The 24,402-nt window shown below is 45.4% G+C and overlaps 2 non-coding genes across 2 annotated transcripts; both read left to right on the forward strand.

Moving 5' to 3' along the window:
• The first annotated feature begins 2,086 nt into the window (after window positions 1-2,086).
• On the forward strand, window positions 2,087-2,193 carry LOC129405258 (U6 spliceosomal RNA). The gene has a single exon (XR_008630439.1). It is a non-coding gene; the product is annotated as a U6 spliceosomal RNA (small nuclear RNA).
• Window positions 2,194-8,162: 5,969 nt separating this feature from the next.
• On the forward strand, window positions 8,163-8,299 carry LOC129405340 (small nucleolar RNA SNORA72). Its single transcript, XR_008630506.1, has one exon. It is a non-coding gene; the product is annotated as a small nucleolar RNA SNORA72 (small nucleolar RNA).
• The last annotated feature ends 16,103 nt before the right edge of the window (window positions 8,300-24,402 follow it).

Genomic DNA, 24,402 nt, shown 5'->3' on the forward strand with positions numbered 1-24,402 from the left:
TTTGAGTCTAGCCTCAAATTGAAATGTGTATTATATGCATTTTATTATTTTAGTAGTTTATAGCATAAATATTATAATATATACTACATCTTGCAATTGGACACATCACAAATACACTTTTTTTTTGTTTTAAAATTTACCTTTTCATAGTTTGTTTGTGTTGTAAACATTGCTTTAAGCCAATACACTTTTCCCCAATTACTCAAAAAAAATGCCATAACCATGCCACCGGACTCCACACCAGGGGTGCCCCAGAGGAGGGCGGATGAGAGCCCTCCCCACCCCAAGGGACCCAGCCCTGGCAACCGACCTCCACTACCCCACCACCGCCATGCTCCAGGCTGCTTTTCACACGCTCAGGCCGAGTCTCACACATGAGCAAACATATTACTGGCACCCACTTGAGTAAATAGACGAACAATGGGATGATAGTGATAAAGTGATACAGTGATACTTTAAAAAATGATGACTATATAGTCTCTATAGACTATTACCATAGAACTTAAAAAACTAAAAACTATAGTCTATAGTTTTCAAATTTAAAAAGTAATTTATCTTGAAGAAGTTATCTTTGTGAAAATGTACAAGTAATAATAGTAACAAGAGGCCTTCCGCCCAGAGATGAACCAAGAGCCGCGGCACGAGAAGCAGAGCCTCCCGCCTACTGACTGTGATCCTGAGGTCTCCTAACCCATTTGGGCACCAGAGCAGATTCTTGCAGCCATGCATTTTGACTGCGAACTGAGCTACAACCTCGTGCAGCCCGGGAAGGGATTTTTTTCCCTCTCCACCCCATTTTTCTGAGCGAAAATGGCGGCAGCGGCAGCAGCCACGCGGTGAGAGCCACCCTCTAAGACCCCTACACCAGGAGGTAGGACTTTCTTTAGTGACGTAGCCTGTAGGTGATCCGGGGAGGGGAGGTGTTCCCGGCGCGCCTTCCGCCCAGAGATGAACCAAGAGCCGCGGCACGAGAAGCAGAGCCTCCCGCCTACTGACTGTGATCCTGAGGTCTCCTAACCCATTTGGGCACCAGAGCAGATTCTTGCAGCCATCCATTTTGACTGTGAACTGAGCTAAAATATTAGAAACCCAAAACCGCGCGGCCGCAATTGCGGCTGCGCGGACTCAAAGTCTTCACCTTTACCAAGGAAGAGAAATTATTAGATGATGCTTATTCAGCAGGCCTGATTGTTGGGGAAAATTTCCAATCAACAATAGTGAGTTTTGTGTGGAAATATGAAATGTACTCAATATATAGAGAGAATAATGGGAATATCATCAGCTACTTAGATGGGGGGAGGGGTGGGAGGGGGATGTATTGGGGTTCTTGGTGGTGGAACGGGTGCACTGGTGAAGGGATGGTGGTTTAATCAGTATTTGACTGTGACTTAAACCTGAAAGCTTTGTATTTTTTTTGTTTTCACGGTGGTTCAATAAAATATTTCTTTAAAAAAAAATAATAGTAACAAGAAGCTTATCTTCATTTTTCTGTAACAATGGTTCTAGTAACCAAAGGCAAAGGAATTTCATCTGGGAGATCTTTGAGTTATGAAACATCTGTGCCTTTCCTTTGTTGCAAAAGTCTGATTCTCTGCCATTTCCATTTTTTTTTTTTTTGCTTTTTGGGTCACACCCGGCAATGCACAGGGGTCATTCCTGGCTCATGCACTCAGGAATTATCCCTGGCGGTGCTCAGGGGACCATATGGGATGCTGGGATTCGAACTCGGGTCGGCCGCGTGCAAGGCAAACGCCCTACCCGCTGTGCTATCACTCCAGCCCCATGCCATTTCCATTTTAATGTTGATCTTTTTCCCTCAAAAAAGTGCAGAACATCTTGTAATTTTTCTCATAAATGACCTTATTTTTCCCCATTCTCCTCTTGTTACCTTTTTTGTTTTCAAATTAGGAAACAGTACAACAGGTAGTACAGCAGGTAGGGTGTTTGCCTAGCCCATGGTCTGCCAAGATTGATCCCTGGGACCACATAAGGTCCCTCAGCCCTGGCAGGAATGATCCCTGAGTGCAGAGCCAGGGGTAAGCCCTGAGCACCCTCCACCCAAAAATAAATAAATAAAACAAATCTTGTGCTTGCTTTGGCAACACATAAACTAAAATTGGAATAGCAAAGAGAAGATTAGCATGGCCCCTGCATAAAGATGACATGCAAAATTGCAAAACATTCCATATTTTTTTAAAAATCAAATTTGGGGCCAGAACAATAGTATAGCTGGTTGTGTATTTACATTGCATGCAGCCAACCCAGGTTTGATCCGGACATCACATATGGCCTCTGGAGCCTCCAAGGAGTCATCCCTGAGTGCAGAGCCAGGAGTAAGCTCTGAGCACCACTCGGTGTGGCCCCCAAATAAAAATAAACAAAATCAAATTAGAAAAGGACTGCATTAGAAATATGCAAAAGTCATTATTGCCTTTAAAAAGAAGCTTTTCTATATTTGAGTGGAACCACTCATGTACACCATTTATGTGCTTTGGGAAGCTTAAGAGCCCCAGAAGACTGGGTATGGTCCTAAACAGAAACAGAGCAAGGGATGGATAGATAGTGCAGGAGTGAAGGTACTTGCCTGGCATGCAGCCAACACTGATTTGACCCCTGATACTACATGGTCCCATAGACAGTTCTGGGAGCCAGAAATAGGGGAGAGGGAAACAAATACACAGCTCCCAGCATTATCAGGGGTTATCCACCCCGCAATATGACTAACTTAGGAAAACAAACCAGGGAAATATAAAATTCTTCAATAAAGAAGAAAATTAAATGTTTTATTTGGGAGTAGGGGAGGCACCCTGATGATGTTCAGGAGTTATTCTTGTCTCTGCACTCAGGAATCACTCCTGGTGGTGCTCACAGGACCATATAGGATGCCGGGATTGAACCCAGGTCAGACCCATGCAAAGCAAAGACCCTACCCACTGTACTCTAGCCTCAGTCCCACATTTAAATTCCTATACCAAATGCCATGTAGTATATAAAAGTTTCTCTTGTTAAAAAAATTAAATTCCACTTATGAGAGTATCAGAGTGGAGAAAACAAGTGATGTCAGTATTGTTTTGAAAATAGTTTTGACTTCTAATATCTGTTGAAAAATTCTCAGGGGGCATCTAATATAGTCTCCCAGTTCTCACCAGAAGTAATCCCTGAGTGCAGACCAAGGAGTAAGTCTTAATCACTGCTGGATGTGACCCAAAAACAAAAAGAGGAAAGAAAAGAAAAATTCTCAGAGACATCAACTGTTCCTTGGATTATACACACTTAGAAGAACCCTCTTCTGTGGTGAGAAAAGGAATCTGTTCCTGAAAAAGAAAAGACAGACAGTATGTTTCTAGTGACAAAGAAAAAAATTTCAGGATTTTCAGGGCCAGGGAGAATAGTACAGACGTTGCACACTGCAACTCTGGTTTGATGACCACCAACCCATATGATCTGGGTAACCTATATGGTTACCAGAGCTGGGTAACCACCTCTGAACCCCGAGAGGAGACAGGAATAAGCCCCGTGCACAGCCAGGTATCACAGCAAAATGTCTAAGCTTAATGATAATGTGGAGGGAATGCTGAGACTGAAATCACCATTTTTTGGTTAAAATAACAAAATGGTTCTTGACTCAGGCATATTATCAATTAATGCTATATCTAGAAACATTTTCTTGGGGGTGTAGGATTTTTGCTTGTTGTACAGCATCTCCTCTATAGATGGGATATTGGTTGCCAGGGAAATTAATGAGTTTACTGTCGAGAAATCAGACAAGTTGACTGGGTGGTCACAATTGGCACAAATAAGGAGCAGATGGCCATTGTCTATCTCTCTAGATAGTAACCCCTGAGGGGAACCCAGAACGTTTGTGGAGATTTTCAGTCAGAAACACATAATCTGACTTTCATTACGAGGAAACATTAGACAGTCCCAAAATGTTTCTATTTTTTATGATATTATATTTTTCAAATGTCAGTCTCATCAAAGACAAAGGGGTTTGACTGTTTCATATTAAAGGAGACTAAGGAAACCTGACAGCCAGATGTGATGCCTGGATGGGATCCTGGCTGCAGTGGGAGGAGGGGAATCCCTACTGAGCATTATTTGGGGCAGCTAACACAACTGGAGTGTAGCCAGTAGGCTAGTGGGGTTTTTTCTGTTTGTTTCGCATTGTTTTATTATAGTTTAGGTAACATAGTTACAATAGTGTTATAAAGTATATGGTATTAAAAGGAGAGAGAGAAAGAAGAAAAGTGCCTGCCATAGAAGCGGGGTGGGGGGTAGGAGTGGGGAGGAGGGGAAATAGGGGTGGGTGTTGGAACATTATGTGACTGACACCCAATCATGAACAGCTTTGTGACTGAGTATCTTACAGTGATTTAATTTTTTTAAATATTTAAGTAAATGGTATTGATATAAGAAGTTACTGCATCCCCCCTTGCCACTATGACCATCCATCATAGTCCTTCTATCATCTTTGTTCTGATCTTCATCCCACCCATCCTTCTCTCCACTATTTATTAATCAGTTTTGTCATCCAAGATCAAGGTTTATCCCATTGCTTAATACTAGCTATTCCCTTATTGTGTCTCATTCTGTTCCACAAATGAGTGAGTTTATCAGGTGTTTGTCCTTCGCCCTCTGGCTTATTTTGCTTAAGATGATACACTTCAGTTCCATCCACATCACAGCAAACTGAATGATTTTATCTTCTTAAAGCTGCATGATGTTCCATTGTGTATATATACCATGACTTCTTTTTCTTCTTTTTTTATTGAATTACCATGAATCACAAAGTTTCAAAGATTTATGATTGATTTAAAGCATGTATTCTTCCAAACTCAATTCTTTTAATTAATTACCCTCCACCAATGTCCCTAATTTCCCTCCCATCAGTTCTGCTCTTCATTTCTATTGCCATTGGATGTTTGGAACATTTGGGAGAATGACCACCAACTGGGAGCTCTCTAGCACTATTGCGGCAGTATGGGAAGATACCATCACTGACAACATCGACGAGGAATACGATCGACTGGTTCAGCACCTCCATGACCGTGCAAGGAATGCCGAGAGTGAGAAAGCCACAAAAAGATGTCTGTCTTCGAAAATTCTCGAGCTCATTCACCCACGTGGTTTGGCGTGAGCCTCAGGCAATTACAAGCTAACGTCTGTGCTCACAAAGCTGTGCAGAGAAGTGATAAAGGAAGACATTAAAGAGAGAAGAACAGCAGTGTTGGCTGATGTGGCAAAAGCCAGGAAAAGTATTCACAACACCTGCCTGTCCTTTGCCAACTACAACACCAAAATGACTGCCCTGTGATGTCCTGATGGATCTACCACATCTTCCAGAAGGGCAAAGGAGAAGGTTATCCACGACTTCTACTCAGATCTCTTCAACAGCCACATCCACCTGCCCACATACCAAATTCCACAGGATGGATATGTCGTTCCCAGTGTTCTCCCTTCCAAAATCCGACATGGCATTTCGTTGGTAAAAAAGTGTACAGCGGGGCTGGAGATATAGCACAGCGGGTAGGGCGTTTGCCTTGCACGAGGCCGACCCGGGTTCAAATCCCAGCATCCCATATGGTCCCCTGAGCACGGCCAGGGGTAATTCCTGAGTGCAGAGCCAGGAGTAACCCCTGTGCATTGCCAGGTGTGACCCAAAAAGCAAAAAAAAAAAAAAGTGTACAGCACATGGTCCAGACAAGGTCAGACCCGAACACCTGAAGAATCTGCCACCAGTGCTCATCAATACACTGGCTAGGCTCTTCACATGCTACCTGTCTGAATGCAAGGTTCTGTCCCAATGGAAAACCAGCAGGACCTTCTGTTCTACAAGAAGGGAGACATCCATGCCATTGGCAACTATCACCCCATCTGCCTGTTGTCTGTCATCTACAAGTTGTCCTCTCGAGTCATCCTGAATAGGATTGGCAGAACACTAGATGAAGGACAACCATTCAAGCAAGCCGGGTTCTGGAAAGGATTCAGCACGATCGACCATATCCACACGGTGACCAAGCTCAATGAGGTTTCTCGAGAGTTCAAGATGCTACTCTGTCTAACCTTCATTGATTTAAAGAAGGCCTTTGATTCTGTTAAGACTGAAGCAGTCATCGAAGCCCTAGCCAAACGAGGTGTTCAAATTCAGTATATCAGGATCCTCCTCGATTTGTACTACAGATTAATCACCAGTATCTCACCATTCTACAAGTAAGTGATCATTGACGTAAAGAGAGGGGTTCGGCAGGGTGATAACATTTCACCAAAACTCTTCAGTGCCACCCTCGAGAACATCATGCAATGACTGGAATAGGAAGGAATGGGAGTGAAGATAGACGGTCGGCAATGTGTACCACCTCCGCTTCACTGATGACATTGTTCTAATAACACCAAACATTAGCCAAGTGGCACGAATGCTGGCCTACTTGGACCGTGAGTGTGGAAAGGTCGGACTGCAGCTGAATCTCATGAAGACAATGTTCATGAGAAACAAACTAGTTCCGGAATGAACATCTCCAAATGCAGCAGTTATATGTGCCTGGGTCGAGAACTCAACATGACAAATGACTTGGCGCCAGAACTTATCATGATATTTGCCCAATATCCTTCCTTGAGGTGACCCTGGGAAATAGTTTATTCCACTAAAAGAGAGATGAGGGGGCTGGAGTGATAGCACAGCAGGTAGAGCATTTGCCTTGCACGTGGCCAAGCCGGGTTCGATTCCCAGCATCCCATATAGTTCCCCAGAACTGACAGGAGTAATTCCTGAGTGTAGAGCCAGGAGTAACCCCTGTGCATCGCTGGGTGTGACCCGAAAAGCAAAAGAGAGAGAGAGAGAGAGAGAGAGAGAGAGAGATGAGATGGGTGAATAAAATTCCTTTACAATAACAAATGTGGTCCCCTAAGCCTTCCAGGAGTGATCCCTGAGTGTCGAGGCGGCATAAACCTGAGCACCGCCGGGTGTGGCCCAAACACCTCTCTCCCAAATTAATTAAAATAAAATAACAAATAGATATCTAGAGAGGTAGTACAAGGCTTAATATCTTGTACTATCTCTTGTAAACAGTCAGCCTCTCTTCAACCACCAGTACCACGTATGATCCCCTGAGCACCACCATGAGTCAACCCTGAGCATCCACCCAGGAGTAAGCCCTCAGCACAACACTGCTAAGTATGGCTCAACACACACACACACACACACACACACACACACACAATTTTTTTCATTAAATTAAAAAAAAGTCGAAATCCAGAAGGCTGAAGAGAACATGCTTTGCCAGAAGTGATCCCAGAGCATGGAGCAGAAATAGGTTCTGAACATCACCTCATGTGGCCCAAACACCTCAAATAAATAAATAATAAAACAAAATAGAGGCCAGAGTGATAATACAGTCGGCAGGGTGTTTGCCTTACATGTGACTGACCCAGGTTCAATCCCTGGCATCCCATATGTCCCCCAAGCACTGTCAGGAGTGATCCCTGAGTTCGAAGCCAGGGACTTGTGATCTTTGCTGGGTGTGGCCCCCCAAAATACATAAATAAATAATAGATATATTAGGGTTAAGAGGATTGAAGTTAGAATCTATAACATATTACACATTTTACATCTCATCTAAGGTTTTCTCTAAACATTGTCAAGTACCACTGCCCATATTTTATAACTGAAGAAACTGTGGTCCTAAGAGATAAAATGATTAGTCCAAGATCACATAGGAAGTGGCATTAATTAAACTTGGAGCATGGTAATATAAGAAGTTCTACTTCAGAAATCTTATTCCTGGGGCCTGAGAGATAGCACAACGGGTAAGGCAATTTCCTTGCATGCAGCTGACATAATTTTGATCTCTGCATTACATATGGTTCCCTGAGCACTGCCATGAGTGATTCCTGAGTACAGAGCCAGGAGTAACCCCTGTGCATCACCAGGTGTGGCCTAGAAACAAAAACAAAACAAAAAAATCTTGATCCTGGGGCTGGAGCGATAGCATAGTGGGTAGGGCGTTTGCCTTGCATGCAGCTGACCCGGGTTCGATTCCTCCGCCCCTCTCGGAGAACCCAGCAAGCTACCGAGAGTATCTTGCCCGCATGGCATAGCCTGGTAAGCTACCCGTGGCATATTCGATATGCCATAAACAGTAACAACAAGTCTCACAATGGAGACATTACTGGTGCCCACTCGAGCAAATCGATGAGCAACGGGATGACAGTGACAGTGACAGTTTTAAAAAGACCATGCATGTACACCCAGACCTAGTTCTTTACCTACCTAAGACTGGTCTTAGAAACGCTGGTGATAAAAAGGGGGGAAAAAAGGATCTCACACCAGGGAACCATCTGCTGAGTTAGCAACACCCTGGGTGGCAGAGGGCCCTGGGGGACAAGGAGCAGGGGACTAGAGAGGCCCCTTCTCCCTGAAAGCACTGAATATCTGGGAAGCCACACTAAGTGATGGGGGGGGGGTGCGTTGAGAGGGTGGTATGCCACAGCTGTAAGTCATTAGCTGCTGAGGATGCATAAAAAGCTGTGTCTTGGTCAGACTGTCAGATTCAGTGAACCAGAGCCGGGACCCTGGTTTCACACCGTCCCTTCCCATTCAACAGTTTGCACAGGTAAGTCTTAAGAAAAATTACTTCAGAAGCCTGACACTTTTACTCTGTACCATCGATACTGGAAAGAAAATTGGCCAGTGCTACTGGCCTGAATTACTAATGAGGTTAACCCTCATTTTTCTGCAGGCAGGTAGTCAGGTGTTCTCTAATACAATAGAGAACCCATCGATAGGGTTCCTATTATATTTCACTCAGATTAAAAGTAAAAATAGGGGCTGGAGCGATAGCACAGTGGGTAGGGCGTTTGCCTTGCACGTGGCCGACCCAGGTTCGATTCCCAGCATCCCATATGGTCCCTGAGCACCGCCAGGAGGAATTCCTGAGTGCAGAGTGCATTGCCAGGTGTGACCCAAAAAGCAAAAAAAGGAAAAAAAGAATAACTGGTGCCAGAGAGATAGTACAGAGGGTAAGGTGCTTGCCTCTAGCATGGGATGGCCCTAGTTTGAATCCCAGTACCATATATAGTCCCCCATGTAAGTACTGCCAGGCTTGGACCCTCATCATCATCATCGTCATCATGTTATTAGCAGTCTCTGGGAATGCACAGGAGTAAGGCACAAAGGGAAACCAATTGATCGTTTAGAAGTTGCCATGTCTGATTCACAATTGAATAACCAGCTACAGTCAGGAACTGGTGCTCTATTAAAATATGGGCACGGAGCCTCAGCACCTAACTAGGCTGGGTGGGAGGGTGATGGAGACTTCTGAAATGTTTTCCATGGCTGGTATATACCCCTTCTCTATGAGGGGGCTGGTGAGTGGTTTGGGCTACACCAGATGGTGCTCAGGGTCTCCTCCTATCTCTGCGTTCAGTAATCACTCCTGGTGGTGCTTGGCGGCCGAGTGCAGTGCTGGGAATGGAACTGCAGTCAATTAAGGTATGCATCTCATTTTACTCATCTGTACTCGTCTCTCTGACCCAACTTATACCCTTTCAAAGAGAAGTTTATTTCAAATCTTTAAAAGTTTATTTTAATCTTTTAAACATTTCCTTTAACTTCCGAGATGCCTTCACAGAGAAAGGTCTGCTCTCTGCATCACACGAGGTCAAAGTATGCAAGGCTTGCCAGCATTGTCTTTGTTCACCGATCTAGTAACTTTTACATGGACTTCCTCAGAGCAAATTCCTACTGATGGTGTTTTCATCTTTCTTAATAAGAGGTCCTGAATTTCTTTAACTACCTGTGAGAGATTCAGATGTCCAGTGTTTATAAAAAGTAACAGGGCTTGGGGAGAGCTCAGAGGGTTGGATCATATGCTCTGCATGCCAGAGGTTGGGGTTCAAACCCAGGGCTGCATGACCCCCAGACACTCCCAGGAGTCACTCCCTGAACACCATGCTTAAAGATCAGTCTCTTGGTTTGGTTTGACTATGTGGAGGGCTTACTCCTGGCTCTGTGCTCAGAGTGGGGCTCAGGGAACCATCTATGTTGGAATAGAAACTGGGTCTGCTGGGTATAAGGCAAGCACTCTACCTGCTCTGCTATCATTCCAGCCCCAAAGTCAACTTTTTGAAGATCTTCCTGTTCATTTCTTTCATTTACTTCTGGTATCAAAAGCCCACTGTGATACCATGTCTTAAGTCTAATTTATTCTGACACTTACATCTTTATTTTCAAAGATGGAACATGTACCAGATTCATTTGGATACATGGAATTACTTTAAGTTATACAGGTATAACTTTTGATGGTAAGCAAACATGTATAAAATAACAAATATTCACATCAATATAAAATAGTTCCCAAGACTGGAGAAATAGCTTAACAAGTTTTATGCTCTGTTTGCAGGAGGCCTAGTTTCTATCCCCAGCATCACATGGTCCCCCAGGCACCATCAGGAATGATTCTGAGCACCATGTAGGTGGTAGTAGCCCCAATCACCGCCAGGTGTAACCCTAATATTTTATTGTGGTTGTTTGGGGGCTACACCGGCAGTGCTCAGGACTTCCTCCAGGCTCTGTGATCAGGATCACTCCTGGTGGGTCTCAGGGAACCATATTTACTTAATCCTATACCTATCTTCAGACTTTCTGTTTTCATTTTTTTTTATTTTGTTTTTTAGGTCTGGGGGGCCACATCCAGCCATGCTCAGGGGTTACTCTTGAATCTGTGCTCAGAAATTACTGGTGAGCTCAGGGGCCAGATGGTGTGCCAGAGATCATACCCAGGCCAGCCTCGTGCAAATCAAGCACCATACCTGCTGTACTATTGCTCCAGAACCTTGTTTTTATTTTTATTTTGAAAATTTGGGGCTGGGGGCTATGGTAATTTCTTTTCTAGATCTCTGTCAAGTGTGGATTGCATGTAAAAGAAAGTCTCATGTGGGCCTATTACTAACATTCTTCAACACTAACTTCACTTTTCTAAAAATCTTTTTTGTGAGCAAGGTAGTTTTTAATTGAAACTTATTTAGAAAAATATTGGGGGAGAGAAAGAGAGAAATGTGGAATTCAAGAGAGAACATAGGCGGGGGCTGGAGTGATAGCACAGTGGGTAGGGCATTTGCCTTGCGCGAGGCCGACACAGGTTCGATTCCCAGCATCCCATATGGTCCCCTGAGCACTGCCAGGGGTGATTCCTGAGCGCAGAGCCAGGAGTGACCTTTGTGCATCGCCAGCCGGGTGTGACCCCCCCCAAAAAGAGAGAGAGAGAGAGAGAGAGAGAACATAGGCTTCTCCAGATGGAAATAGGCAAGCAAAGAAACGTAGAGACAAAGCGAGGTCTATGTCCTAGGGAGAATATGGGCTTGAAGAACAAACCTTAACCTCTCTCTTAACCAAGAAAATTTTCTTGGTTAAAATTTTCTCCTAGCTGCAGCAGTTCATTAGAATCAATGGCACTTTTACTAAAAGGTAATCCTTTCGTAGGATGAGGAGGATGATGATGATTTGGTTTGGGGGCCACACCTACTGGTGCTCAGGCATTACTCCTGGCTCTGCACTCAGGAATTAACTCCTGGCAGTTCCTGGGGGGACATATGGGATGTCCAGGTCAGATAGAACCCAGGTCAGCTACATGCAAGCCAAGTGACCTACCCACTGTTGTATTGCTCTGGACCCCATGTAAGATTACTTTTTATCATCTATTGTAGGATATCATTGGCTTGTCCTTTCTCCCTTGCCATAGAGTTTGGGCTTATCTGGTAATAATCTCTAAACAATTCTAGACTACATTGGTATGTCCTGCTCCCCTTGCCACTAGGAGCTTAGGTATATCAGTCACACCCATCAAAGTGCTCCTAAGTCACCCCCATTCCTTTGTTTATCTGTAACCATTTCTCTATGCTCTCTTCCCCAACCAGTTAATCAGCTTTTCCCCTAATCAGACTCTGTTAATTTGTAAGGTCAGACCTTGCTAGGACAGTGAACTTGTATTGTAAGTTAATATTGCCTTTCTCCTCTCCTCGTGTCTTCTGAATAGTTTACTTTAAAACAATGTCCTTTTTGTATGGACAATGAAAGACAGTTGTTAATATGCTTTGGTAACATGGGATTTAATTGGCTTTGAATGTTATTCACTCCCGGGCATCTGCTTTCTCCACTTAAGCCTCAGCTGCCCTTACTTCCTAGCACCCCCAAAGGCAGGATCCCAATGAGGGACGGGATGAACCCAGGGCAAGCGGTGAGTTATGTACTACCCTGGCATCGAGATGGGCCTGGCCAAAGTGCCTAATGCTTAACTATAAATTAAGAGCTTGGTCATGGACAAATGCTGTCATGATCCAAAAGCAGCGACGAGACTAGGACCCTGCTAGGGATAGAAAAGACTAATCTGGTCTGAGCACTATAGTCTGAGATCGAGATGACCCCAGGAGAGCAATTCTATAAGATTAATGCATCTCTTGCTATGTCCATACAAAATGATTAATATTATGAATACTTATATGTTAGTTGGACAAGGAGAGGAGAAACACACCCATGGGATTCCGCTCTTGGTGGGTGTCCTGCTGAAAGAGAATCTGTCCTAGAAGAAGCATCCCCTGAGGGAAAGAACTTTACCCCTATTGATTGTGACCACACCTATGTGTAAGCCCAACCCCTCATGCTTGGGGATTTAACTAGGCTGAAAGAGTGGGCTGGGGGCCAGTTCCAGTGCCAGATCTGGAGAAGCCAGATCGAGATCCAGATCCAGAGGAGAAGGAGAATGAAGTAGCATGGGGGAGGAAGATGCAGGAGGAGAATCAGAGGAGAATGGAGATGGGAATGGAATAAACTGCAACTGAGACCAACCAGCCTGGCTCTGTTCCTTCCTTCGCCTGCCTCATCATCGCCATCAACCTCCCCGGGGTGGGGGAAGCAGCTGGAGACTACCGTTGCCCTGTGCCCGAGGTGTGGTGCCCTCTCCCTCCCTTCTTTTTTGTGTGTTTACACAATCTATGACAGTGGCATTGAGAGGAATATTCCCATTTAAATGAATATATGTAAAATTTGGAAGTTAGACAATTTTAATTGAAAAAGTTGATTTCAAGAAACATAAATATAATACGAATGTGATACAGATGTAGTTGAAATCCGTATGCTATTCAAATAACTAACATTTGGGAAACATTTCTTTTCCCCACCTCCCACCCAGCCAAGATTATTGTTCACTGTCCGTTCCTGTTCTCTGCTTGACTGAGACCAACTCATGTGACTGATAATGGATTCAAATAATACTTCTCTTCCATTTGCATTATAAAGGAACTTTCAGGCTGTGAGCCTAGAAAGATCATTCTAATGATAGAGAATTTTGTTTGCTTTGCAGGGCCGAGCGCTTCAAAAAAAGGGGGGGGAGGCTGAAGAGAAAGTACAAACTTTACGCACTTACATAGTATGTGGCTATGGCCACAACCTTGGTTTGCATCCTGGTACTGCATATGGGCCCTGAGCACCATACATGGCCAGCTGTGACTCCTGAGCACAGAGTCAGGAGTGGCCCTGAGCACTGCTGGGTGTGCCGCCCACCCAAAAAGAAAATGTGATTTTCTGTTATCAACTTCCCCACCCATACGCTTAATTCGCTCATTGTTTAAGATTCAGTTTAGTCATTTCTTTCAAGCCATACCTGACTAGCCTTCTCCCTTTTGACAGTTAGGTGCTCATATCATAGGTATACTTCTATCAATAAACAATTTCATTTATTATTTTTATTATTTCACAATAATGTGCTTATAATATAAAGATACTTATTTGTCTGTTTTGTATTTTTTTTTTTTTGCTTTTTGGGTCACACCTGGCGATGCACAGGGGTTACTCCTGGCTCTGCACTCAGGAATTACCCCTGGTCGTGCTCAGGGGACCATATAGGATGCTGGGATTTGAACCCGGGTCGGCCGCATGCAAGGCAAACGCCCTACCCGCTGTGCTATCTCTCCAGCCCCCCTGTTTTGTACGTTTTGCAGAGTGACAATGTCTATCTTCTTTTGCATAGTTCATGGCAAAAGATAAGCTATTAATAATTATATTTGGGGGGCTGGAGCAATAGCACAGCGGGTAGGGCGTTTGCCTTGCACACAGTGACCTGAGTTCGATTCCCAGCATCCCATATGGTCCCCTGAGCACCACCAGGGGTAATTCCTGAGTGCAAAGCCAGGAGTAGCCCCTGTGCATCGCCAGGTGTGACCCAAAAAGCAAATAATTTTTAAATTATAATTATTGTTATTATATTTGAATAAATAAATTATGTGAGAAAGGTAGTTTTAGGTTTTTGTTTTTTTAGGAGGGTTTGGGGGTCCACACCTGGTGATGCTCAGGGATTACCCCTGACTTGCACCCAGGAGTTACTCCTTATGGTGCTTCTGGCAGTGCTTGGGGGACTATATGGAATGCCAAGCATTGAATCCCGGGTCGGATGCAGACAAGGCAAGTGTCCTACCAGCTGTGCTGTCTCTCCAGCCCCTAAAGTAAAGTGGCCTTTTTACAGTGCATGGCATTGATTTGTTTGGCTGGTTTTTGGTTTGGGAGCCACCTCCGACTGTGCTCAGGGATTGCTCCTGGCTCTGGACTCAGGAATCATTCCTGGTGGGCTTAGGGAACCGTATGGGATGCTGGGAGGTCAAACTTGGGTTGACTGCGTGCAATGCAAACTCCTATCATTCTGGCAGGGTGGAGTAGTTTAAGGTTTTTTTTTTGTTTTTTTTTTTTTTTTAGTCTTCAATGGGAAAAATGGGGAAAATTTTAGGTAAACCTAAATTACCTAGAATTTCATCCTTATAATTTTTTGAGCTTTAAATTTACGCTAACCACCACATAGTGACATTACAAAACGATTATTTCAGCGTCCAAATGGTGATCGCCCCTCTTGACGTTTCTTCTCTCTCGGCTCCTGGGTCTCCCAAGCGCAAAGTGCTCTGTGACCACCAGAGGGCAGTGCAGACTTGTGAGTGGTTTCACAGACCGGCTTGGGCAGACCCTGAAGCTCAGCTAGTCCAGTCCTGCTTGCCCTGCGCCTCGCTGTACCAGGGATGATACCTTTGGCTCGGGCTCTGGGTAGATGGGCAAGAGAGGCACTGGAACATTTCCAGTGTCCGACAGCTGAAGGGCGGGGTAAATAAATCAGGCTAGAGCCTGGAAACCTAAAACCTTGCAAATGTTCAGATTGATAGAAAAAGGTGCCATTTAGTCCCATGACATCCAGGTCATGGACTTGCCATAGTTCCTTCATTTCCTGAAATAAATATTCTTGATTCCCACTCACTGCTGAGTCAAAAAATTCAGTCATGGGTTCTTCTCTAGGAGTTTATAGGTGTTTTTGAGAGAAGATTCCTAGCAGTCCTTGCCTGCCGCCCATGTTCTGAACTCATGCAAATGGTCTATTCTAGGGTCCTTTCTTGAAACCTAGCTGGGTCAGAACTCTTCTACTGAGGTCCCCAAATTGCAGGGATCACCCTTTCTGCTTTTTCTCACTTCTCTGAGCAGGGGGTCATTCACCCTTCAAGCCAGCCACAGGGGATACTCTGTACTGTTTCACTTTCATCCTAAGAACCTTTCTGGTCACAGACAAAATAGCTCTGTGACCTCTGAGACCCAGGCATTGTTTCAAAGACTAAATAGAATGGCTCACTTGATTGTGAGGAACAGAAATAGCTAAAACCACAGAAAAGTGACAGTTGTTCCCAAGTCAAACACAGAAGCAGTACCTGTCTCATACCCTGTTCCCAGAGTATGGAGCCCTTCCGGAAAAGGAAGTAGGCCAGAGGGTGGTAAAAGATCCAAATTTGTACCATTTCATCCTCTGGGCAGACTGCCTCTACCTCTCTGGGTTCTACTTGGACTGACCCAATGAACAAATTAACATCAGACAAATTAATAGAGGGAAAGAAGAATATATTTAATTACATAAGCAGGGTAGGCCAGAGCAATACTATAGTGGGTAAGTGGGTAGAATACTTGCCTTGCATGCCGCTGGCCCAGGTTTAACTCTCAGCATCCCGTATCGCCCTCCCACCACTGCCAGGGGTGATTCCTGAGAGCAGAGCCTGGAGTAACCCCTGAGCACTGTCGGGAGTGGCCCAAATAAACTGGGGGAAAAAAATGACATAAGCATAGAGAAATTACATGGCTGTAGATTTGACTGCACAGGGAACAAATTGAGATCTGAGGATTTTTTGTTTTGTTTTGGAGTCACAACCTGACTGTGCTGAGGACTCATTCCTCACACTATACTCAGATATCACTCCTGGCCATGCTCAGGGAACGAGATGGGGTGCCGGGGATCAAACCTGTGTCGGCTACATGCAGGGCAAACACTTCCCCACTGTGCTATCTCTCCAGCCCCATCCTGAGGAGTTTTATTCTTTTTGTTTTAATCTTGACATATAAGGGCGTCACCCAGTGGTGCCCAGAGAGCCATGTGGGCCTGGGGGTCGAACTCAGGCCTTGCATGTCCTAAGCATTTGCTCTGTCGCTTGACCTCTTATAGTTTCCTATGACGTGTTCCCTTACTCAAAGTTTACTAACATTCCTGATAGAACAGCCTCATTTGGGGGGCAGAGAGCAAGGAACTTGCACCACCCCGGTTACTCCTGAGCACAGAGCCAGGAACTGCACCCAAGCACTGAGTGGATGGCTCTGGGCTCTGTTCTACCACGCCCCCCCCCCCACCAAAAGAGCTCTTAGGTCTTCCGTCTTCATGTCTCTCCCCCACTCCCCGCCCATTGTGTTTCCTGTCAAAGGGTGAACGCTGTGAATGACTTGGAAAACTGAATGAAGAATCACTCTTAACTTCATTTGCTCTTCTCGTCGTCTTCAGCCTGTTACTTCATCTATGCATCTGAGGTTATTAACGTAATTCTGGGCACACAGAAAGTATTGAACAGGAGCGCCCAGTGGCCCAGGAAGGCAGGCCCGTTAGCCTGGAGATGAAATCTGGAAAGCATCAAGCAAAATGTCATTCTTTCATTTTCACTTTCCATTTCCACTTCTTAAGAGACTTGGGTTACTGATTGCAAGTTTCCTGCCTGATCATCTCTGTTCTTTCTGGCCATATGTAACCCATGGGAATTTTTCCTAGTTTTCCTTGACTGAGCCTCCTAACTCTAGCCTCCATTCCTTACTCCCTCCTTCAGTATATGTTTATTTAAAAGATGCTGTGCCGCAGGAACTCTTTGGGGAGGAGGGCACACCCAGCAGTGCTCAGGAGTCACCACTGGCAATGCTTGGGGGACCATATGAAGTGCCAGGGATCAAACCAAGCTTGGTCATATGCAAAGCAAGTGCCCTAATCTTTGTCCTTCTCTCCAGCCACTGCAAGATCTATTCCAGGCACTGAGGATACAAGATGGCACTTACATGATGGTAGGCTAAAGAGATTAATGCAAAATTTTTCAACAAACAATACAGTGTCATGTAATTAAGAGTTCCAGGAAAAAATTAAAACAGTGTGCTAGGGAGTGAAGTGAGACCACCTGAGAAGTTGGCCTTCCCGGTCTCTTCTGAAAAGGTCCTGCTCTCTCCTTCCAGGGAAAGGTCATTTCCCAGGAAGACTGCTCTGGAGGTACAAGGGCAGCATGGAGAGGGAAAGATACACACAGGTGCCAGAGCTTGGTGCCTGCCTCTGGGCACCCCAGGAATGTCCCTTTACTCCTACTTTGTTTTCTTCCTCCGTGCTGTGCGTTGCTCTCTACCGGTGCCATACTTAGCTGGTAAGAAAGACCAAGACTCTCCTCGGAGGCCAAAACAGCTGCTGGAACGGTCCAGAAGACTTCCTGCTGCCACAGACATGAAACGCTCGCTAAGCCAGGAGCGAGAATTAAAACCATACGTTTCGCTTGGCAATAAAGATCACAGGCCCGAACAATTTGAAGGAGAGCCAGCCAGGGGACAAGCTTCTTGGGGTGAAAGAGGGGTGCTTGCCCCAAGTCCTGGCAATCTCACATGCTCAAGCTAAGGGGCTGCTTTCCTGGGCCACCGGATGCTCCTCTGGCCAGACTGCTGGGAGTTCCAGTAGGAATGGCTGAGGAGAACCTGCCTACTCCCTGGAACCTCAGGGTCCCCTGAAGGTCTCCGATCAGATCATCTCCAAATTAAATTAAAATGGTCCCCTATTTATTCTTTACTCTCATTAACTGATGAAAACATTTTAGAAATTTTAATCAAGCATTGCTTTATTGTTCTGTTTATTTCATATCTAAACAGATCATCTTCTCTAAAGTCTAGAGGGTCAAAGGTAGTACAAGGTATTTATAGTGCTTGTATTGAATGCCACTGACCCTGTTTGATCCTCAGGCCTGTACAGTTTCACAGCAAAATTAAATTATTGTTACCATTATTATTGGGCCTGGAGTGATAGCACAGTGGGCAGGGTGTTTGCCTTGCACATGGCCGACCCGGGTTCGATTCCTCTGTCCCTCTCAGGGAGCCTGGCAAGCTACCGAGAGTATCCCACCCGCACGGCAGAGCCTGGCAAGCTACCCATGGCATATTCGATATGCCAAAGACAGTAACAAGTCTCACAATGGAGACGTTACTGGTGCCCGCTCGAGCAAATTGATGAGCAATAGGATTTCGAGGTATTGTTATCGAAAAGAACTTTAGGTTTTCCCCAGATGCTTCTGAAGCATCTACAGGCACTAAAAATATATTCACAAGGAATTGGCTCAAAGGACTGGAGTGTAAAGCCTTACAAATATGAGGTTTGAGTTTAATCCCTGCCACTGTAAGATCCCCTGAACATTGTCAGGTATAGCCCTAGTGACCCCAAGTATTGCCAGAAGTGACTCATAAGCCCCTGAGCACTTCTAGGTAGCACTATAGCACTGTAGCACTGTTGTCCCTGTTCATCGATTTCCTTGAGCAGTCACCAGTCACGTCTCCATTGTGAGCCTTGTTGTTACTGTTTTGGGCATATCGAATACACCACGGGGAGCTTGCCAGGCTCTGCCATGCGGGCGGGATACTCTCGGTAGCTTGCCGGACTCTCCAAGAGGGATGGAGGAATCGAACCCGGGTTGACCGCATGCAAGGCAAATGCCCTACCCTCTGTACTATCACTCCAGTCCCAGGTAGGCTTCTAAAATAATAGTAATAAATTCATACTAAAAGATAGACCACAGAGGGGCTGGAGCGATAGCACAGCGGGTAGGGAGTTTGCCTTGCACGTGGCCGACCCGGGTTCGAATCCCAGCATCCCATATGGTCCCCTGAGCACTGCCAGGAGTAATTCCTGAGTACAGAGCCAGGAGTAACCCCTGTGCATCACCGGGTGAGACCCAAAATTTTTTTTAAATTTTTTTAAAAAGACCACAGAGACTCAGTATGGCAAGATTAAGCTTAGATCAGCTTGGGGACTTTAAATACAGGGCTTGTTACAGTGGCGTTCAGTTTCCTGTCCTTACTGATACGGGAACAGAAATTGTTTATGTTGGGGAGGAGGGACTGTGTTTCCAGAACTGGGATAGCTCACAGTATCTTCTGCTCTGTAGACCAAGCCAGGGTGCCTGGGGAAAGACTGAATGCTAACTCTTACTGTTCATGTGCTGCCTCCTTTCTCCTCCCTCTTAACCCACTGCAGCAGTGGTTTCATGAAAAAGACATTATTTGTAGGGGAAAGAGTGTGTGAGTGTATATGTGTGTGTGTGTGTGTGTGTGTGTGTGTGTGTGTGTGTGTGTGTGTGTGTGTACGCGCGCGCGCGTCCATCCCCGTGTCCATGCAGGCGGGAGAAGCATTCAGGTAGATTTTTAGAGGGCTTGTTTTAGACGGGAGGGAAACTGAAAGGTCGAGCAAGCACATGGTTCTCCTGGGGAGGGGCTGATGTTGAAAGTTAGTGTTCTACAAATCTTGGATGATCATGGATTATTATTTTTTTGGGGGGTCACACCCAGTGATGTACAGGGGTTATTCCTGGCTTTGCACTCAGGAATTACTCCTGGCGGTGTTCCGGGGACCATATGGGATGCTGGGAATCAAATTCCGGTTGGCTGTGTGCAAGGCAAATGCCCTACCCACTGTGCTATTGCTCCAGCCCCGATGATCAGGAATTTGAAGGTGAATTTGTCCTAAGCTTAACCTTTTGCATGCTTCCCAGGCCTTGTGACTTGCTCCCCTGTATCCTGAGATTGGAGCAGGGAGCAAGTTCTTCACGTGTATTAACTCTAAACAGACCTCTCAGTTCTAGCCATCAGAAACCTGGGCCCTGGGCTGGAGTGGTCGCTCAATGGGCTGAGCTCATGCTTTGTGTGCAGAAGCCCCAGTCAGAGTCCAGGCACTGCGTGATCCCCTGAGTACCACCAGGAACAACTCCCAAGCACCAAGTCAAAGTAGCCCTGTTCACTGCCAGGTATGGTCTAGAAGCAAAACAAACAAAAAATATGCTATTGTCCCCAGAAACAACTACTATGCAGTTGGAAAAAATTTATAAAATGTCTAAATCTTCACCCATCTCCTGCTGTTGTTTCTCGTTGCCTCTCCCCCCTTTTTGTTTTGGTTTGTCTGGATTTGGGGCCACATATGACAGTGTTTTCAGGGGTTATTTCCTGCTCAGGGCTCATAGACCGTGCAGTGCAAGGGATTGAATCCAGGCCTCCTGCATGCAAAGCGCATCCTCAGCCTGTACAGCTGTCTTCTTGGCCCCCCTCACTATCCTTTAAGGACTATGCACAGAACCCAAGAGCCTGTTTAAGGCTTGGATAAGAGTATCATCAACTGGGGGGCTGGAGCAATAGCACAGTGGTAGGGCAATTGCCCTGCACGTGGCCAACCCAAGTTCTATTCCCAGCATCCTATATGGTCACCCGAGCATCGCCAGGAGTAATTCCTGAGTGCAGAGCCAGGAGTAATCCCTGCGCATCTCCAGGTGTGACCCAAATAACAAAAAAAACAAAAAAGAATATCATCAACTGTAGATTACTTTATTTGGAGGCATGCACACTAGACAGTGCTTGAGGCCACACCTGGCTTTGTGCTTTGTGCCAGGCCTGGCAGTGAAGGGACTCAAACTAGGGTCGCTGCCATAGCTGAGTACGAGGCAGCCACCTTGATCTTTAGACTATCTCTCCAGCCCAGGTATAGTTTATTTTTGTCAGTCACAGAAGGAAGTTGAAATTAAATTTCAGGTAAGCTTCTCAGGTTGTATTAGGCCCTGCAAATCTTAGCCCCCCAAGATTTGCAGGGTTGTTGTGAAGTTTTTTGAACTAAATAAGGTATCTCTTGGGCTGGAGCGATAGCACAGTGGGTAGGGCATTTGCCTTGCACATGGCCGACCGGGTTCGATTCCCAGCATCCCATATGGTCCCCTGAGCACTGCCAGGAGTAATTCCTGAGTGCAGAGCCAGGAGTAACCCTTGTGCATCACCGGGTGTGACCCAAAAAGACAAAAAAGAAATAAATGTAAAAATATCTCTTATGTTTTACATATATCTTATAAACAACCTTCCTTAGTTAAGCTTCACAATAATATTGTTCTTAGGCAAATAAAATTATGAAGATTTATTTTATGTGGGTGAGGAAACAAATCTGAAGATTAAAATGTCTTGTCTAAATTTCCTTAACTCTATTTGTTACCACAATCAGGGCTAGAACCTGACTTTCTAACTTCCAATTCAGTGTATTTCCACCAATCCACTTAAAAATTGTTTTTAATTGAAGTAACATTACTCTATAACATTATATAGGTTTCAAGTTTACAGCACTTAATTTTATATTATGCCAAAAACAGTAACAAAAAGTCTCTCAATGAGAGACGTTACTGGTGCCTGCTCAAACAAATTGATGAGCAATGGGATGACAGTGACAGTGATCAGACTCTCCACCAAAATGCTCGTTCCCTCCCACCACCATGAAATAGGCCCCTTTGCCATTTGCCACCACACAACCCCTTTCCTCCGGGTAAATACTCTTCTGTTGTCAGAATCTAAGGGTCTATTCTTGATTTCTTTTATTCGCTCATTTGCTCTGCCTTTTTCCCTTCCACATATGAGTGAAATAATGTGGTCTTCTCCGTCTGACATATTTCACTTAAAACGTGAGCAGAAACTTGCAGTAAGACAGGGATCCCTGGCAGTCATTGACCCCCTTTGCTTGGGTTCCCATTAAAATTATGAGAAAGAATCCAAGGGTAGAGAGGTAGCTCAATGGGCCAAGTGCACATTTTCCATGCAGGAGGTGTGGGTTGGCTCCCCAACCACATGGTCCTCTGAGTACCACCAGCAGTGACCCTTAGCACCAAGCCAAGAGTAGACCCTGAGCACCACTGAGTGTGGCTCAAAAATGTAACCAGGGGCTGGAGTGGTAGCACAGCGGGTAGGGCATTTGCCTTGCACATGGCCAACCGGGTTCGATTCCCAGTATCCCATATGGTCCCCTGAGCACTGCCAGGAGTAATTCCTGAGTGCAGAGCCAGGAGTAACCCCTGTGCATTGCCAGGTGTGACCCAAAAGCAAAAACAAAAACGAGAACAAAAAAATGAAACCAAAGAGTTCCCTCCTTTGCCATAATGCGCTTCCTCAGATTCATATGCATTCATGTGCATGGATCCCATCCTGAGCACGACGCACTGTTATCTCAATTCATTCCCCAGTGTCTCCACTAAGGATGTTATATACCCACATCCCCAAAACTCGAATCTCATGAAGGGCAGAAATATTAGCTCCAAATCACAGAGCTTCTCAGTAGCAGATGAAGATAAAACAAGATTGTCTGTTAATGGGACCAGAACGATAGTATAGCGGGTAGGGCGTTTGCTTTACACGCGGCCGACCCAGGTTCAATCCCTGGCATCCCATGTGGTCCCCCAGCACCGCCAGGAGTTTTTCCTGAGTGCAGAGCCAGGAGTAACCCCTGAGTATTGCTGGGTGTGACCCAAAGAGCAAAAAAACAAAAACAAAACAAAAAAAAAAGATTGCTAAAACTGTGGTCCTCTTCCTGCTATACCTTAGGTATCCAGAAATATTCACCACAAAAGAAAGCTTACACATATTTCCCCGAAACTTGAGCGGGTTTATGTCATTTACCTGCAGGGGGCAGGTTTTCAGGTGGAGGGATACCATGTCACCAGTGGAGGGCCTCCAGTTTCTTCAGATGTGGCAATAGCCCTCCCACTGAGCATCACACACAACACCATACACACACACACACACACACACACACACACATACACACACAGAGAGTGCCGCACTCCCCCATGTGAGTGTTTACGGGCATGTATTACCCCTCTCCCTCTGCCATAGGCTTGTCACCGCCACAGCAACTTGACAGCCTATTTAACCGACTTGCAATAATTAGCAGCAAAGTTTCATTCTCTGAGAGCCGAGGCTCTGCAGACTGCAGAGGGAATCATTAGCCAGAACAAGAAGCAGGGGGTTCAGAGAGGTATGTAATAAATTCTATCCAGGTGTTGGGATTAGTTTGTTGTTATTTTTTTCTGCTTTCTTTAAAAAAAAAATCACAAAGTCTTTTTTACCTTGTCAAATAAGGTGGGAAGAATAATGCTGTATTTATTCGGAGAGGGGCTGTCTGCACCCAAGGACAACGAGGGTTAATGGTGTCTGTGTAATTCAGGTTGGCTTCCAAATTCTCAGAGAGTGTTTTGTGCATAGGATAGAATTCTAGGTAAATGGTGTTGCAAACACTTTAGCAGAATCCAATTAGAGGCCCCAAGTCCATTCTAATTTATAGCTTCCGTACTCGTTACCTTCCGGCATCGGTTGCCTCTCTGTTTTGAAGTTGGCTCAACAAATAACTCCATGTACGTGTTGCTCTATTTAGTGAGGGAAAAGCAAACTTTGCTATAAGCACTAAATTGTATCTCCTGGCCACTGAGTAGCTCTCATGGCCTGGCAGCTTTGTCCTGCTACACATCGGGTTCTTAGATAACTCATAAAACTCCTCTCCCGCAGCCCCGACTCTGCTGGGGTTAACTCTTGCTGTGGGGAGAGATGAAGAAAAACAGATCTACTGGAGCTGCCCCTCGCAGCATTCCCAGCCCCCTCGCCCCACACCTGAGCCCTGGCGCCCTGGAAACTGGAGTAAAGACAGCTGTGGCCACAGAGAAGGGTTTCTCCTGGTTGTGGCTGCTTCTCACTTCCAAGATGTGGGCAAGGAGCTAGAAAGCAATGAGAAGTGGCAAAACCAGGAGTAACTCATCCTGGAAAGCAGGAAGCTAAGGAAGAAAGGACATTCCTGCCCTGGGAAAGGTATGTTTTGGAGCCAGAGAGGTCTGGGTAGGGCATTTGCCTTGTATGCTGACACGGGTTTTGATTCCTGGTATCATATAAATGATCCCCATCCCCCACCCCTGAGTCTGCCAGGAGTGATCCCAGAGCAAACGGGAGTAAGCCCTGAGCACTGCTGGGTATGCCCCCCTGCCGCCAAAAAAGGT

The sequence above is a fragment of the Sorex araneus genome, chromosome 5 (genome assembly GCF_027595985.1).
Source record: "Sorex araneus isolate mSorAra2 chromosome 5, mSorAra2.pri, whole genome shotgun sequence".
In the NCBI taxonomy this organism is placed as follows: Eukaryota; Metazoa; Chordata; class Mammalia; order Eulipotyphla; family Soricidae; genus Sorex; species Sorex araneus.